This window comes from Argopecten irradians, chromosome 13, assembly GCF_041381155.1.
Source record: "Argopecten irradians isolate NY chromosome 13, Ai_NY, whole genome shotgun sequence".
NCBI classification, from domain to species: Eukaryota; Metazoa; Mollusca; class Bivalvia; order Pectinida; family Pectinidae; genus Argopecten; species Argopecten irradians.
Window position 1 is genome coordinate 15,540,138 of NC_091146.1, and position 14,805 is coordinate 15,554,942.

Consider the following 14,805-nt stretch of genomic DNA (forward strand, 5'->3'; position numbering starts at 1 on the left):
CCAGTTGGTGAGAAACAGTAGATTATATGAGTAGTAAGCGCTGGTTTATATGTATACTTACCTGTATGTCGCGCGCGAGTGACCTGGGCTTTGGTTCAGGAGGTGCTCGTAATGTTTTACGTCGTGTTGAATCCTGTATTGTTGCACGGTAAATGTCCAGATTACTTTTGCAGAGACCTTTAACTGTGTATTGAACTTACATAGCTCGTGAGCGAGGGTACCAGGGAAAGTGAATGTGTGTGTGTGAATTTGTAGCTGTACATAGTATTTAGTAAATGATTATTTGGTGCTTCTATTATTGTTTTTGTTGTCAACTCCACCTACTCAACTCGTCCGCTTGTCCTGCGTTACACACATATTTTAACTTAATGAGAAGACCTTTAGGCAGACTCTGTCAAAGGCTTTGGAAATGACAAAGAATATCATAAGAGTATGTTTCTGTTCTAGATTTAGACAAATGGTTTAGTTTTAACTGATAAACAAATTTAAAAACATAATTATGCAATTATTCAGGTAGATAAAAAAATATAAATGACAAAAGGTTCATTTCCAAGTTTATACTAGCTGATATCCCATATTAGGTATACGTTTATACGTAGTTGGTATACCCGTGGAAGTCTGGCAACAACTAAGAATTATATAAATGTTTTCATTACTCTTTAAACCAAGCATGCCGGTTCACCGGTCTCAACATCATTCATATTTAATAAAAGATAGAAATAATTAGCCATGTTACTGCATACTTCCAACCTCTCACAAAGAAAAACGTGTGATGAATAAATGTCTACACCCAATTGAGTCCACAATAACCCCTTTCATAGCCAATTAGGATTAGTGACCATGAATTATTTTTTTGGAAGTATTCCGGTAGATAAAGAAAAAATCAAAATAGCCAGAAGATGTTTACGATTTAACTGTATCAGCTGTGAATTTAAGCATACTTATACCATCTTCACCTGAAGCAGTTACTTAGCAGTTTTTTATTTTTTTACACACCACAAAGAAGCGTAAAAAAGAATTTAAAACGCTACTTGTTTTCAACTGCAAAATAGATCTTCCGTTGTCAGCGCAATACATTCTCATTTATCAGTTAAGGCCTTATTCAATAAACTTAAGCCACATCAATGCGTGGGTGCGGAATCATCATCCTGTTCTGTAAGTTCAAAGAACCCAGTAAGCTTGCCAAGTTCCTCTCTACTGATAGGTGGTACAGTGAATGGTAGACTGGCCCATGATGAGTTACTGAACTGTCGTTCTGTACCATTCTCAGTCACAATGAACTGTTTGATCTTCACCACGGCACAGAATACTCTTCGCTGATGTAGGGCTCCCACACCCCAGTCGTGTCCACAATTTTTACAGTCTATTTTGTATGTTGTTTTTCAGGCCAGCATAATTTTTTGGCTTGTGGTGGTGACGCCGTTTTATATTAGTATAAAACTCTCTGTCCACGACTATGTATTGACTTTTAAGATAACATCTTATGCCACAACTCGACACCGCTGTTCTTTTGACATCTACCACATCTTAACGTAAAGTTTCCCTCTGTCTTACTTTTCGCTAACTCCTCTGCAGCCCGTTCTTCCTCGGCCTCTGCTTCAGTAATGGAGCGAATGCGTTCGGAAACCTTTCGTTGTATCTCATCATCCGGCGTCTGTAAGATTGTCTCCAAGGCTTCATACATCAATTCCAATCTTCTCTCGTTCATCTCCTCCTGTCTCCCTTTCTTTTGATCGGAAAAGTTTATGACCGTTCCCTGTGTTTTTCTGCTTCTTCCTACAATGTTAATATTTATTGTTCAGATATCTGTCTATAACTGGTAATATTATCTTTCGTGAATGCAATTATTTATTATCAGTTCACAATATGTATTTATTAACAACTTTCATATTGGCAATCTGATTAAAATCCAGACCCTTATAATCATTTCGCTTGAACGGAGTAGCTGTAAGAATCGGAATTTTGATAGGATTGTCATACTAGTAGCGATATGGGAAAACTGTCCTATCAATACCATAACAAAACTGCACCAATAAAAAGAAACTGGGCCAATATTACAAGCGCGTCAATCGAACGCATGCATCAGCATCCCAAGCATATGTTCTATTGAAGATAGTGGTTATAGGGAACTGAATTTTAACAAGATTGATAGCACACGTCAAATTTCAATTTTCATCATGTTGACTGCAGTGTACTGCGACGGGTATTCAGATTTACATAGTTTGATGAAAATGCTTTGTTTATTTGATTAATTAACGTCCTATTAACAGCTATGGTCATGTAAGGACGGCCTCCCATGTATGCGGTGTGTTGCTTGTATGTTGTGCAAGGTGCGTGCCTTGGGAGACTGCGGTATATATTCATGTTGTGTCTTCTTGTATAGTGGAACTGTTGCCCTGTTTATAGTGCTTTAACACTGAAGCATGCCGGCGAAGACACCAAGCAACACACCCCAACCCGGTCACATTATACTAACAACGGGCGAACCAGTCGTCCCACTCCCTGTATGCTGAGCGCTAAGCAGGAGCAGAAACTACCACTTTTTTAGACTTTGGTATGTCTCGGCCAGGTGACAGAACCCAGACCCTTCCTCACAGGGGCGAAACGCTCAACTCAAGGCCAAAAGTGAGGCGGTGCCAAGGGAGGCATTGGGAAATATAAAGTCAGTTAGGAAGAAGAGAAAAGATAAGATCCTAAATTTAGTCGCCTTTTACGATCATGCAATAGGGGCAGCAGGTACAATTCTAACGCCCTACCTGTAGGGCCAGATGAAAATGCTTATGTAAATATTTTCATCAAAATATAATATTTACATATTTTGATGAAAATGCTTATGTAAATATTATCATTACTGTAAACACTAAGCATGCCGATTCACCGGTCTGAACATCAGTTATATTTATTAAAAGACATAACTAATTAGCCATGTTTCTGCATACTTCCAACCTCTCACAAATGAAAAGTGTGGTCAATAAATGTCTTGCTACCACAGTTGAGTCCACATAACCCCTTCCATTGCCAATCAGGATTATTACATGACGATGAAAGGGGCTGGACATGTGTGCAGTCGACCATGAAAACAAATGCTGTGAAAGAGGGGAGATAATCATTACCCACCTTGTTCTCATGATTTGATAAAGGTTGTAAGGTCTGTGACTTGTTTAATTTTTTGGCACAGAAAAAGTATTTAAAGTGTTCTACATATTTTTCTCCGTCTCTGTAAGTTTTCGTATTCGCAAAGTTAAAATATTAAAATTACATTAAAATATTTCGGAAACAAACCTGATCGAATAGAAATTAGGTTAGTTGGTTTTATTGTGATATATGCCAAAAATTCACTGTAGGGAAATGTATGTATATATGAAAGGGTTCAAACTCGGTAATTCTCCATCGTTACACATAGTGGTTGGATGACTTGTGTGCCGAACCCTGGTTCTTGCTGGTGTAGTAAAATAATTTTTTGTTTAGAACTAGTTCAATCGGTCTTACAGTAGTGTGTTTACCTTATTAGTTGTACCTGATGCATGTTCTTGTCTAAAATTAATACATCAATTCCTCATTGGTTATATATATTGCATTGTTAAACGTGAGTGACTTTGGCCTGGGTATGGATACTGTACCTGCTTAATTGTAATGATCAACGATTTGTAATTTCAACGGTATCAATTAAAATACTTAACAATGTCGTGTAAATGATAACAGATTTTCTTGTATATAGAGTGTTTTGCATACGGAATATAAAGACAATCTACCCTCTAATGTCATAGTGTTGCTTACGACTCGGGCAAGATCAAGTAACACAAAATTAGGCCTAATGGAATTGATCGCGCATTAAACAACAACCCTAAACGGACAACTTCCAAAACTAAGAGCACAAATGCTATAGCCACCAGATTTCTTTAAAAATGCAATGCACTAAAACTGGCCTAGACTGAATCACCATATATTACTACAATATACATCAAATCAACAGTCACATATGTTTTCATACTTCTATTAATACATTATAGTGATAGCAGGGCAGCACCAACTACTCGCAAATCTAGCCCATAAACCTACTAAGCAACTTCACGTATATGTAAATTCAAATTTCGGGAACATTTAATATCAACAAAATGATGTCTTGGTATTAATATATATGCATCTTATCAGTTGAAAAAAAGATGGAATTAATTTCAAATACATTTCTGTTTTTCATTTGCAAATTTTTTCTTGCAATCGCTGAACAGAGCTTAATATTAGTGCAATATGTTCATACTGTACACATCCCTAAAATAGTTTGATACAGCATTTCACAAGGTCAACGTTTTCATCTCTACACATGGCAAAACTTATTGTGCTCCTTTCAATGGACAACGACAAGCTGATGTTTAACATTGAGCAAAGAACCCCTAATACTGAAAAGTGCTCACAAGCGTAATAGGTAAATCAAAACAGAGAACAATTGGAGTGTGGAGTATCGGGATGGAAAATTGTGTATTTTTCAATAAACCTGTCTATTTTGTTTGGAGGTTAAGAAGCATGCAGTATGTCAACTTGTTTTCTCGTCACTCCGGACTTATTAATCCTTAATTACTAATATCACTTAGCTACCAGAAAGAAAACACACCCAATTCACAGTTCTCTTTTTCTTCAAAGGCCTGGTCGCACGTTGTGAGTATAATGTGACTGGGTGGGGTGTGTTTCTTGGTGTCTTTGGTGGCATCCTTCAGTGATATAGCACTATAGAAAGGGCAAGAGTTCCACAATACAAAAAGATACAACACGAACATACCAGAGTCTCCAAAACAAACATCCGCACAACATACACGCAACACACAACATAGTGAGAGGTCGTCTTTATATGACCCTAGCTGTTAATAGGACGTCAATTAATTAAACAAACAAAGAGTGTGCGTGACACCGTAAAGACGACAAAGCCTTAGCATGGTGATTAAAATCGGATAAATATTAAGATAAAGATGTAATGCTGCAATAATGTCCTGGTAGATATTGTTGGGTTATGCATGCAAAAATTGGTTATTCAATGTCTGAATATCTTGTCTCAAGAAATCCATTAAATCTTTATTTAATTAAATGGCCATGCAGGTAGGGCGTAAGAATTGTACCTGCTGCCCCTATTGCATGATCGTAAAAGGCGACTAAATTTAGGATCTTATCTTTTCTCTTCTTCCTAACTGACTTTATCTTTCCTAATGCCTCCCTTGGCACCGCCTCACTTTTGGCCTTGAGTTGAGCGTTCGCCCCTGTGAGGAAGGCTGTGGGTTCTGTCCCCTGGCCGAAACACACCAAAGTCTATAAAAGTGGTAGTTTCTGCTCCTGCTTAGCGCTCAGCATACAGGGAGTGGGACGACTGGTTCGCCTGTTGTCAGTATAATGTGACCGGGTGGGGTGTGTTGCTTGGTGTCTTCGGCGGCATGCTTCAGTGATATAGCACTATAAAAAGAGCAAAAGTTCCACTATACAAGAAGACACTACATGAATATACCGCAGTCTCCCAAAACACGTACCTCGCACAACATACACGCAACACACCGCATGCATGGGAGGCCGTCCTTACATGACCATAGCTGTTAATAGGACGTTAATTAATCAAACAAACAAACAAACTTTGGGTTATCGGTATGGTATCTTGTACTTTATGAATTTACAATTGCTATTGATGAATAAAGTAGTTATTTAATAAAAGTATCAATAATAAGCTTCAACATTTACTTTGTTATAAGGCCTCAGTCTGTCACAGTTTAGGCCTAAATAACAGGGCCAATATGGAATTAGCTTATTAATAATCCTATAGTAATGTCATTACCATATTGAATACGTAAGATGTTTATTGTATCTTGTGATTAATTGATGTTAAGGCATTATAAATTCTAATATTTTAAACGATTAATTATAGGTAAGAATAGTAAATAGGTTTGTCATGTAATATGTAAGTATATACAATAGTGTACCTGCTGCCTGTTTGGTAGAAATCTCGTCACTGGATCTGTTATACCGGATGACGAAGTCACAGGCCGGAATGTCCAGTCCCTCCTCCGCTACCTGTGTCGCCACCACACCGTTGATCTGTTTAGCCAGAAGTTGTTTCACAACACGACTTTGCTCTGCCTGGGACTGTTCTGAAAATTCAATTTGAAATTTTGTTTGAAGGCATCTCTTTATTTCTTGAATAACCACAAAACAATTCTATCGCGATGCCTTTGATATATATAAACAACGACACAATCGATATAGTGATTTGGAATGCGATAACGAATAAATTGAGAATCTTATTTTAATTTGATGGATTTATATCATACAAATCAACCAACAACATTGAGCGCTCGCCCCTGTGAGGTAGGCTCTGGGGTATATTCCCTTGCCGGCCGAGAAAAAAACAAAGTCTATAAAAATGGTAGTTTCTGCTCCTGCTTTGCACTGGTTCGCCCGTTGTCAGTATAATGTAACTAGGTGGGGTTTGTTGCTTGGTGTCTTCGGCAGCATGCTTCAGTGATATAGCACTATAAAAAGGCAGACACAACACGAACATACTGCAGTCCCCCAAAACACGCCGCACCACGCACCTCTTACACACTGCACACCGCATACATGGGAGGCCGTCCTTACATGACCCTGGCTGTTAATAGGATGTTAATCAATCAAATCAACAAACAAATTACTATTTAATTAAAGAAAATATAACCGTACTCTGAAATCGGTCATCCGTCGATCGGTCGCTTATCAAGTGGCGGCATTTTACATTCGAAGAGTTCTCTCTCAGGTATTTGGAAATGGATATTGCAGCTTCCCGTGTTTGTATAAAAACAATGAAAGTCGAATCCTTCCCTTTCTCTTCCAAATGTGCATCTACCATTCCTTGAAGCTGCACTATATTTGGATTCTCATTCGCCGGGTTCTTCGTAAGACGCTCCAATTCTTCAATGACATCTTAAATAGATGATATATATATTTGAATGATTTCTTATGAAACTATTCCAAGATAGATCAACAAAATAACTGTACTTAAAAGCTTAGCAAATTTCCAAAATTAAATTATCTTCAAGTGTATTTCGATGACGTTCTTGTCAACTTAATCAAAAGCTAAGCAAAGTCCATCAAAGTGCAGCATCAAGTACGCAATGTGATTGGTTTACCTGTTATCGGTATTAATTTCATTCTTTGCATATTACAGAGTTAGCTCCCTTGAATGATCGGTAAACTTTGTGACGCCATTATTCTATAAGCGAATTTCAAATTCTTTTTTTTGCTAAAAGTATTACGTTATGCAAACAAACACATGACGTGACAATAACAACCTACCCGCAAGATCAGATAACATACCATAACAGGTGTGATAGGCAAACAAAGAATAATGTGGACGCGTGGGGTGTGTTTGTTTGATGTCTTCGGTTGTGGAATTGCACTACCAAAACGTTAACAATAATTCCCATTATGATAATTATTAAAAGGAGGAGACACAACAGCAGTATGCCGCATTCACCGTACCGCATTCCACACATTGGGTACCGTCCTTAAATGATGGTCCTGACTGTTAATAGAATATCAAACCTATCAATCCAAATCAAACCATAAAAAGCCTACCTTTAAATATGCTGACGTTGGTTATTTGACCTTCGTATAGTCTGGTGTCTAGATCTGGTTTAGTGGTCCTCTCACCACCATCCGTACTGATTAAAGCTGGAATGGTGCTAGGAGCTGCGGCGTAACTTCCGGTACTATAAAGCGTTTGATCGGCATCTCTGTCCATACATTGATTGGCCAAACTGACGTCACATCCTGCACCATCTCTATATTTTGCAACTGTACTGACTTCAACGCTGGTACTGTCAATGCCCGAATCCGCCAAACTGACGTCATATCCTGTACTATCTCTATCGTGTGCAACGTTGCTGACTTCATAGCCGGTACTGTCAATGCCCGAATCAGCCAAACTGACGTCATATCCTGTACTCTCTCTTACTTGTTTAACCATACTGACGTCATAGTCGGTACTGTCAATGGCTGGGTCCGCCAAACTGTTGTAATTGGTATCTCCTTCTAATCCTTGTTTAGGCTTAGTGTTTCCGACGTTGATTTCAAAACTATCTAGAGCTTCGACAACTTGGCCTAGATTTTCATCTTTTGTTTCGCTGACTGTCTCAAGTCCTCCGTCATATGGCGTGCTAGACAGAACTTTTCCTCCTCCAGCATTTGAGATGACAACTTGGTTTTCGCCCTCGCGTATTTTATGTTTTAGTCCCGAGATGTTAAGATGTTCTAGAACGCCCTGCATCCCCAGTGTACAATTTAATGATAGCGCGTTCTGGTACATCTACAACGTAATCAATGTTTGGACATAGATTAATATTTATTACATATTAGGTACATTACGTTGGATGAGTGAATATCGGAAGCATCCATATTATTCTTCAAGATGCACCTCAGCCGACAGAGCGTAAACGATACTCATCAATTGAATATGTGTCTAATTACGATATCTATATATATGTATGTATATATAACATCATTTATCTTGCACTTTGTACATGTACAATCAGTACTTCATTCCATATAGGGCAAATTGCCATGGAGTTTTTCTTGGCAAAACTATTTATCTTTAATATTTTTATCTTAAAGCAAAATTAGAAGCTCAAACGTTTCAATGGTGGTTATGATGTAAAGTAAGTAAGCTTTGGAACTGACCATTCGTCAGCGGTGAGGTATCTTTAAGGGATGAAGGGAACATTTAATGGAGATATTTTTATTCTCCATCCGCTGTATTAATAACAAACATGTTATAAATATTGTGTTACTTGTAACAATAATCTGATTTAAACCCAAATCCCCATTTGATAGAGTGATCATAAAGATATGTATAATTATCAGATTGTCTTTAAATTTGATTAGTAAGTTCTATGCGTTAAAAACAGAGCAGAATAATCAGTATTTTCTTCATTAACATAAGCAAATTACTTTACACAATTACCATTATTGCAAAGTTTGTGCTTTGTATTTTAATTAATTCAGAATAAAAGTATTTAAAATAAATATATGCATTAAAAACTAAGTCCACAACACTATGCCCTATATGGAATGAGGTACTCATTTCGCATTTAACAAAAACACTTAGAAGTTGAAGCATTAAGTTTTGTCTAAATTATAATATACAAATATCGACCTGTTTTCATGTGGATACTGTGATTTATCAACTCGAGGAAGTAATATCACCCGGGGCCGGAGGCCGAGTGTTATATCACTTTCGAGGGTTGACAAATCACAGTATCTACCTGAAAACAAGTAGATATCTGTTTTATCATATGGTATTTTCATAATGTAATCCCTTTTGTTACAAGTATACTGTAAATGAATATGTATCTCCACTTCATGATATTAAGTTGTCCTTCTCCCGATATTAAATAATTCCGAGGAGAAAAATAAGATTGACAATATTTATAAAATACAGGGAATACGTTTTCAATACACTTACAATCTAAAACAAATACAAAAAGTACAGACAGATATTGACAGGGCCCATTGATATAAGTAACCCTGCTGCACTCCCTCGCAATTTGCTGAATGATGACGTCACAATAGCTTATCTCGACGTCATGGAAAGTCGCTTTCGGCTGTATTTGGGTTCGACCTCGATCTGTTGGAATCTTCTATCTACCCCGAAAATAATTGTGTCGTTATATTACATGACATTACCGTGCAAGATTTCTATGTTTGGGTACGACCTCGATCGTTTGAATCTTATATCAATGACGTCACAATGCATTTTCTTGTGGATATCGTGTTGTATAGAGGCGGGAAAATGTAGTTTCAGCCAATCAGGAGCGAGCAAAACACACAGCTATATACTAATCATTGTTTATGCTCTGTCGTCAGTGGGGCATCCTAGAAGTTTTACTGTATTGGTCATTTAAAATGATCTTCAAAATACCTTTTTTGGAAAATTAGTAAATCTTTCATGTAACGGCATTAATGTCAGTGTTGCAGTAAGATTTATTCACAATTCTGTCTTTACATATTACAGAGTTATCTACCTTTGAGATAAGATATTGATTTGTGACGTGTTGGGAGTGTAATGTTATACTTTTCAGAGAAAACCATTCGAGGTTTCACTCACAAAATAATGGCACCATAATGTATATCTACCCGCAAGGGAGGTAACTCAGTAATATAAAAATACGGAATTACTTAATTACTTAATAATAACGTCAATTACAAGGGAGATTACTCTAATATGCAAAGACAGAATTAAATACCCCCAATCACAGGACGGTTTGTAAGCGTAAAACTGACATACCCTTAGGTGGTTGGTTATCACTATGGCCTGATGTTTAAGTTCAGGGGTCAACACTGGACTGAGGGGGAGAGCGACGATAAGACGTGACAGCCAGGACTGGTATTGCTGTTCCTTCCTTTGTGTATCTGGTATCTCCTCCATCAGACAACATATATCCTGGTCTCTTTCACAAACTAGCATGGTAAGAAATAGTTTTGTTTGCACAGGTTTACAAAAAGTTTCAAATGATATATATAAGATATTACATGTGGATAATTTCATATGAAATTTTATGAAACGAGTCGAGTCCTAAGAATTTTTTTTCAAGCCTTGGAGACTTTTAAATTATTTCATAAACTAAAGGGTATGAAATGTAAGAAACAAAATATACAAATTATTGTATTTTTTGTTGTCAAGTGTAAATTTACCACAGAACCCGTCATTGAGTAAATTCTAATAGTATAACATGTATTTTGCATACTTTATATGCATACACTAATGGGCAATGGAATAAAACAGCATTAACCCCCATTCGTGGAAATGAGTTTACTATGTAGTTCTTGTGTATTGAATAGTTTGGTATAGCCGTATCAGACCCACTCTCTTTTTAATTATGTAACACTTTCCTTCTGACAGTTTACTGCTTCAATCAGGCCAATTAAATCAATACAGAAATACACTGTCTACCTGTGCTTTACTTAAAACATATTTTTGTTCACTTACAATGATCCATCAGCCATTTCTCCAGTTTTTCCATGGCTCTCTGAATCGTATCTCCGATTGAATCATTCTCTCTGTCCTCCATCACAATGTTTTCTGAAGTTTAATAGTTAATCACAATAAATTGATTTCCATATCGTGTCTCAAAGAATTCAGATTATTTTATTCAAACAGATCTGTCGGTAATTTATACTTTTACTATGGGGACGTCATTAGTAAATACAGATATGAACTGAAAAATCTACTTGTAAACAAACTTTTATTAATATATAGAAAATAGAAGCAGCAATAGAAAAATATTAGTCCAATTATATTTTAATAAAATAATAATAATATTTAATAAAATAAGAAATACATACAAATTTCATCATACTAAAATTCGTTATTTAATTATAAATGATAAGAAATGTAAGTAACCAACTTTTTTATTAAGTCACCTAAAATTTTATCTCTAATGCCACAATTGTTCGCTTTAATAATCTAAACACAATATATCATTGTTTGTCTAGTGTAAGATGTTTGATCATTTTATCCACATTCAGTCTATAAAACGTTAAATAATTTTATTCACTTAGCAACAGCAACATCTGAAGTATAAGACTGTTTCCTGATCCTGGAACCTGATCTTTACAATGTCACCTACGTTTGATGGGGTCTGGGACATGTTTCTGGTACTCCTCTTTATAGTTCTGTGGAGTGGCGATCTTGTTAACATTCATTCTAGCCATCAAGTTTATAATGCTATCCTCTGCATCAGGAACACTTGAAGCTTGCTCAGTCCCAACTGTAGCTGTTAATCCAATGATCTGGTGAAGAAAAGGATTTGTTTTATAGATACGAAAGTGAAAATAACCATTGCAAACGACCTAATACTATTTCAGAAATATGAGTAGTCCGTGGCGTGTGGTGTTTGGTGTATTTGGCCATACTTTAAACATATATTCACACTACAAAAATATAACGCATCCTCAAAAATCCTGACATTAACACATACAAAAAACACGTTGACACACCAAAGTCGTTGAAAAGTGGTAGTTTATGCTCCTGCTTAGTGTTCAACATACAGAGAGTATGACGACTGGTTCATCCGTTGTCAGTATAATATGACCGGGTGGGGTATGTTGCTTGGTGTCTTCGGTGGTGCATACTGAATGTGTTATAGCACACTAAAAAGGTCCAAAATTCAATTATACACGAAGACAACAACACCAATATACCACAGTCTTCCAAAACACTCACTGCGTACTTTCATACATGCTACACACTGCATTCATTAGAGACCCGTCTTTACATGGCCCTGGCATGTCAATAGGGCGTAAGTTTATCAATGAAACAAAGCATACAGCAACGGTTCTTAAAATCGAACTAATCCGGTCCCAACTACTACAACAAATTTTTTCGTCCTTAAAAAAACCGTTATCGTTGTGACTTGTTTAAATATTTGGTTGTCAACTTCACATTTCATTATATTCACTCCCAGAATATGGCAAAAGAAAACATGAATGCATTCCAGGAAAATTATAATTTATTGATGACTATGACCACTAGGAATCTTGTTTGTTGCATTACCAGAACAGTGACGCTTCTGACTTCCCCGAGGCAAATGTACATGATGTGGTGAACATCATTGTATCTGCTTCTCATTTGCCTCAAATGAGAGCCTTCAGTGTTGGTCATAACTACAGGCTAAACTCATAGTGGACAAAAGAAAAAAGTCACAGTTATATTCAACCTATGGAGTGTCGGTGGATAATTTTCAATGACTTTTAGGGTGGAAAAAAAAAAAAAAAATGGGACTTCGGTCCTTGATCTGTAGAAAGCAATTCTTGAGTTAGATGTCTTCCACAGTGGAATCTCGATCTGACTATACATCCCCCATCCAAAGGTATGGTCTGCAGTGGAACTCTATCTGGATACAATTTCCCGTTATACAAAGTCAGGAAACATTTCTAGGAGAAGCCATGTGAGCTGCGGAGAGACACTTACCATGTGGGTAAATGCTCGACCACCACTACATCCCTCAGAGCTCAGTTTCCGGTAATAAAGCCATCACCTGGTTGTAAGGCTCGTTTTTGCGGGATGTGAATGACATTCGTCTACAAACACAATGCATGGTGATAACAAGCTTAATGGATTCTTTTTTAGAGTCGCATATAATTCAAAACGAATGTCATCGGTGTTTATCACGCATACCAACGACAGTCCTTCAAAATGTTAGCGAAAGATCCCATTTTATGGTCTTGTGTCCATGAATCTTTGTGATCCATCTCTGTAAATATAAATATAATCAGGACCCATTTTAGTTTTCATTGCAGTGGCGCTTAACCTAAATTGGTTTGTCTGCGCTAATACGTCTCATTTAGCGTCAAAACAAAACAGAGGTTAGACGCCACATGGATATAGGGGGTTAGTGCCTAGAACGTCACGTGGTGGACTACTGTAAACTTACGTTAAGTCCTGTCTGAACTCTTCAGACGAAGCGGGCGTCATGGAAATTTAACGAGACTTCCGTTCGGCAAATAAACGTATATTATTATCTATGGCGACTAGATTTACAAGTATCTACCATTTCAAACAACTTTTGTACATTAACTAATTTTGAAGTCAAAATTTAAATATTCTTTGAAATAAATATATCTCAATTTCAACTTCGGTCTACCAAATACTAACAAAATCGAGGTCCGAATCTAATTTGACAGTTTTTTGTTGCATAGTTTTACGTTATAGTTTGGCTTAAATCAGATTGAATTAAAACTCATACCTTATATCTGTGGTAGGAATCTTGATATCACCGTTATATTTGATCTGGTCTAGCATATGTCACCGTCGTGTTGAAAGAAGAGCTATTCACTCGCTGGAGTAAACGATAACGATGATGCGGAGAACTCAAATGTCTCATTAAAATTTCTGTTCCCATTCATACAGCCACCTCATGTTCCATACAGAAGAATCTGACCAAACATCTAATAAGGGGGTTCGAGGTTTCGGTTGTCCTTTTTTGCCACGTGTTACTTTCAGAATCAAATGCATTGTTTTTTATTATACCAACTTGATAATTCCAGTTCGTCCCAGTTATATATACATTTTAGATGTGTTGTGCTCTTTTGGGCGAGTTGGGACTTATCTACACTCGAAATAATGTCTGTACGAGCTTTTTCAAACTATTTCGTCTCCTGTCAAGATTCCTGAGCAAACTCAGCAATTAGCCATTTCTCTAGGGCCGCCAGAGATGTGAGATTGTCAGCATCCTGCTTTTGAAACTATGTCTCGTGAGTGGATAAAGAGATACTTGTATCTTAATCAGATTGTGATGAATTAATTCAATCTATGCGCTGATTTGATTTATTCATAAATTAGATGCATGAATTATTGGTCGAGTATAAACAATACTATCTTACCTCTAGGCAAGCATTGGAAAATGTGTTTTTACCTAAAGGGATTAAACAAAATATGGGATAATCTGTAATCATCAAGCTCAATACACACTTGTATTTATAATAGTTCCTAAACACTTCGCTAAAAACTTAATTACCAACCGTACAACCGAGCTGTTATTATCCACTCGAAAATTAAATTTAACAAAACCTTGTAATTCACCCATCTTCTTTTTTTTACACGTATTTGTTTCCTTGTCCTAGAATCGGTTTCATTCATGATGTGTATGTCAACCTTCCTGGTACTTATCCAGATACCCTGTTTCAAGCCCAGTATGTATAGAGGTTGTCTACACCTTAGACCGTTTTCCGCATAGTTCCCATTTGTATAATTTAAGGATGATTTTAAGTTACAGGTTCTCGGTCTGGTTGTCAATATCC

The 14,805-nt window shown here is 36.9% G+C and overlaps 1 pseudogene; it reads right to left on the reverse strand.

The window, feature by feature from the left end:
• Positions 1-776: 776 nt before the first annotated feature.
• On the reverse strand, positions 777-11,815 carry LOC138305547 (uncharacterized; annotated as a pseudogene).
• Positions 11,816-14,805: the final 2,990 nt, after the last annotated feature.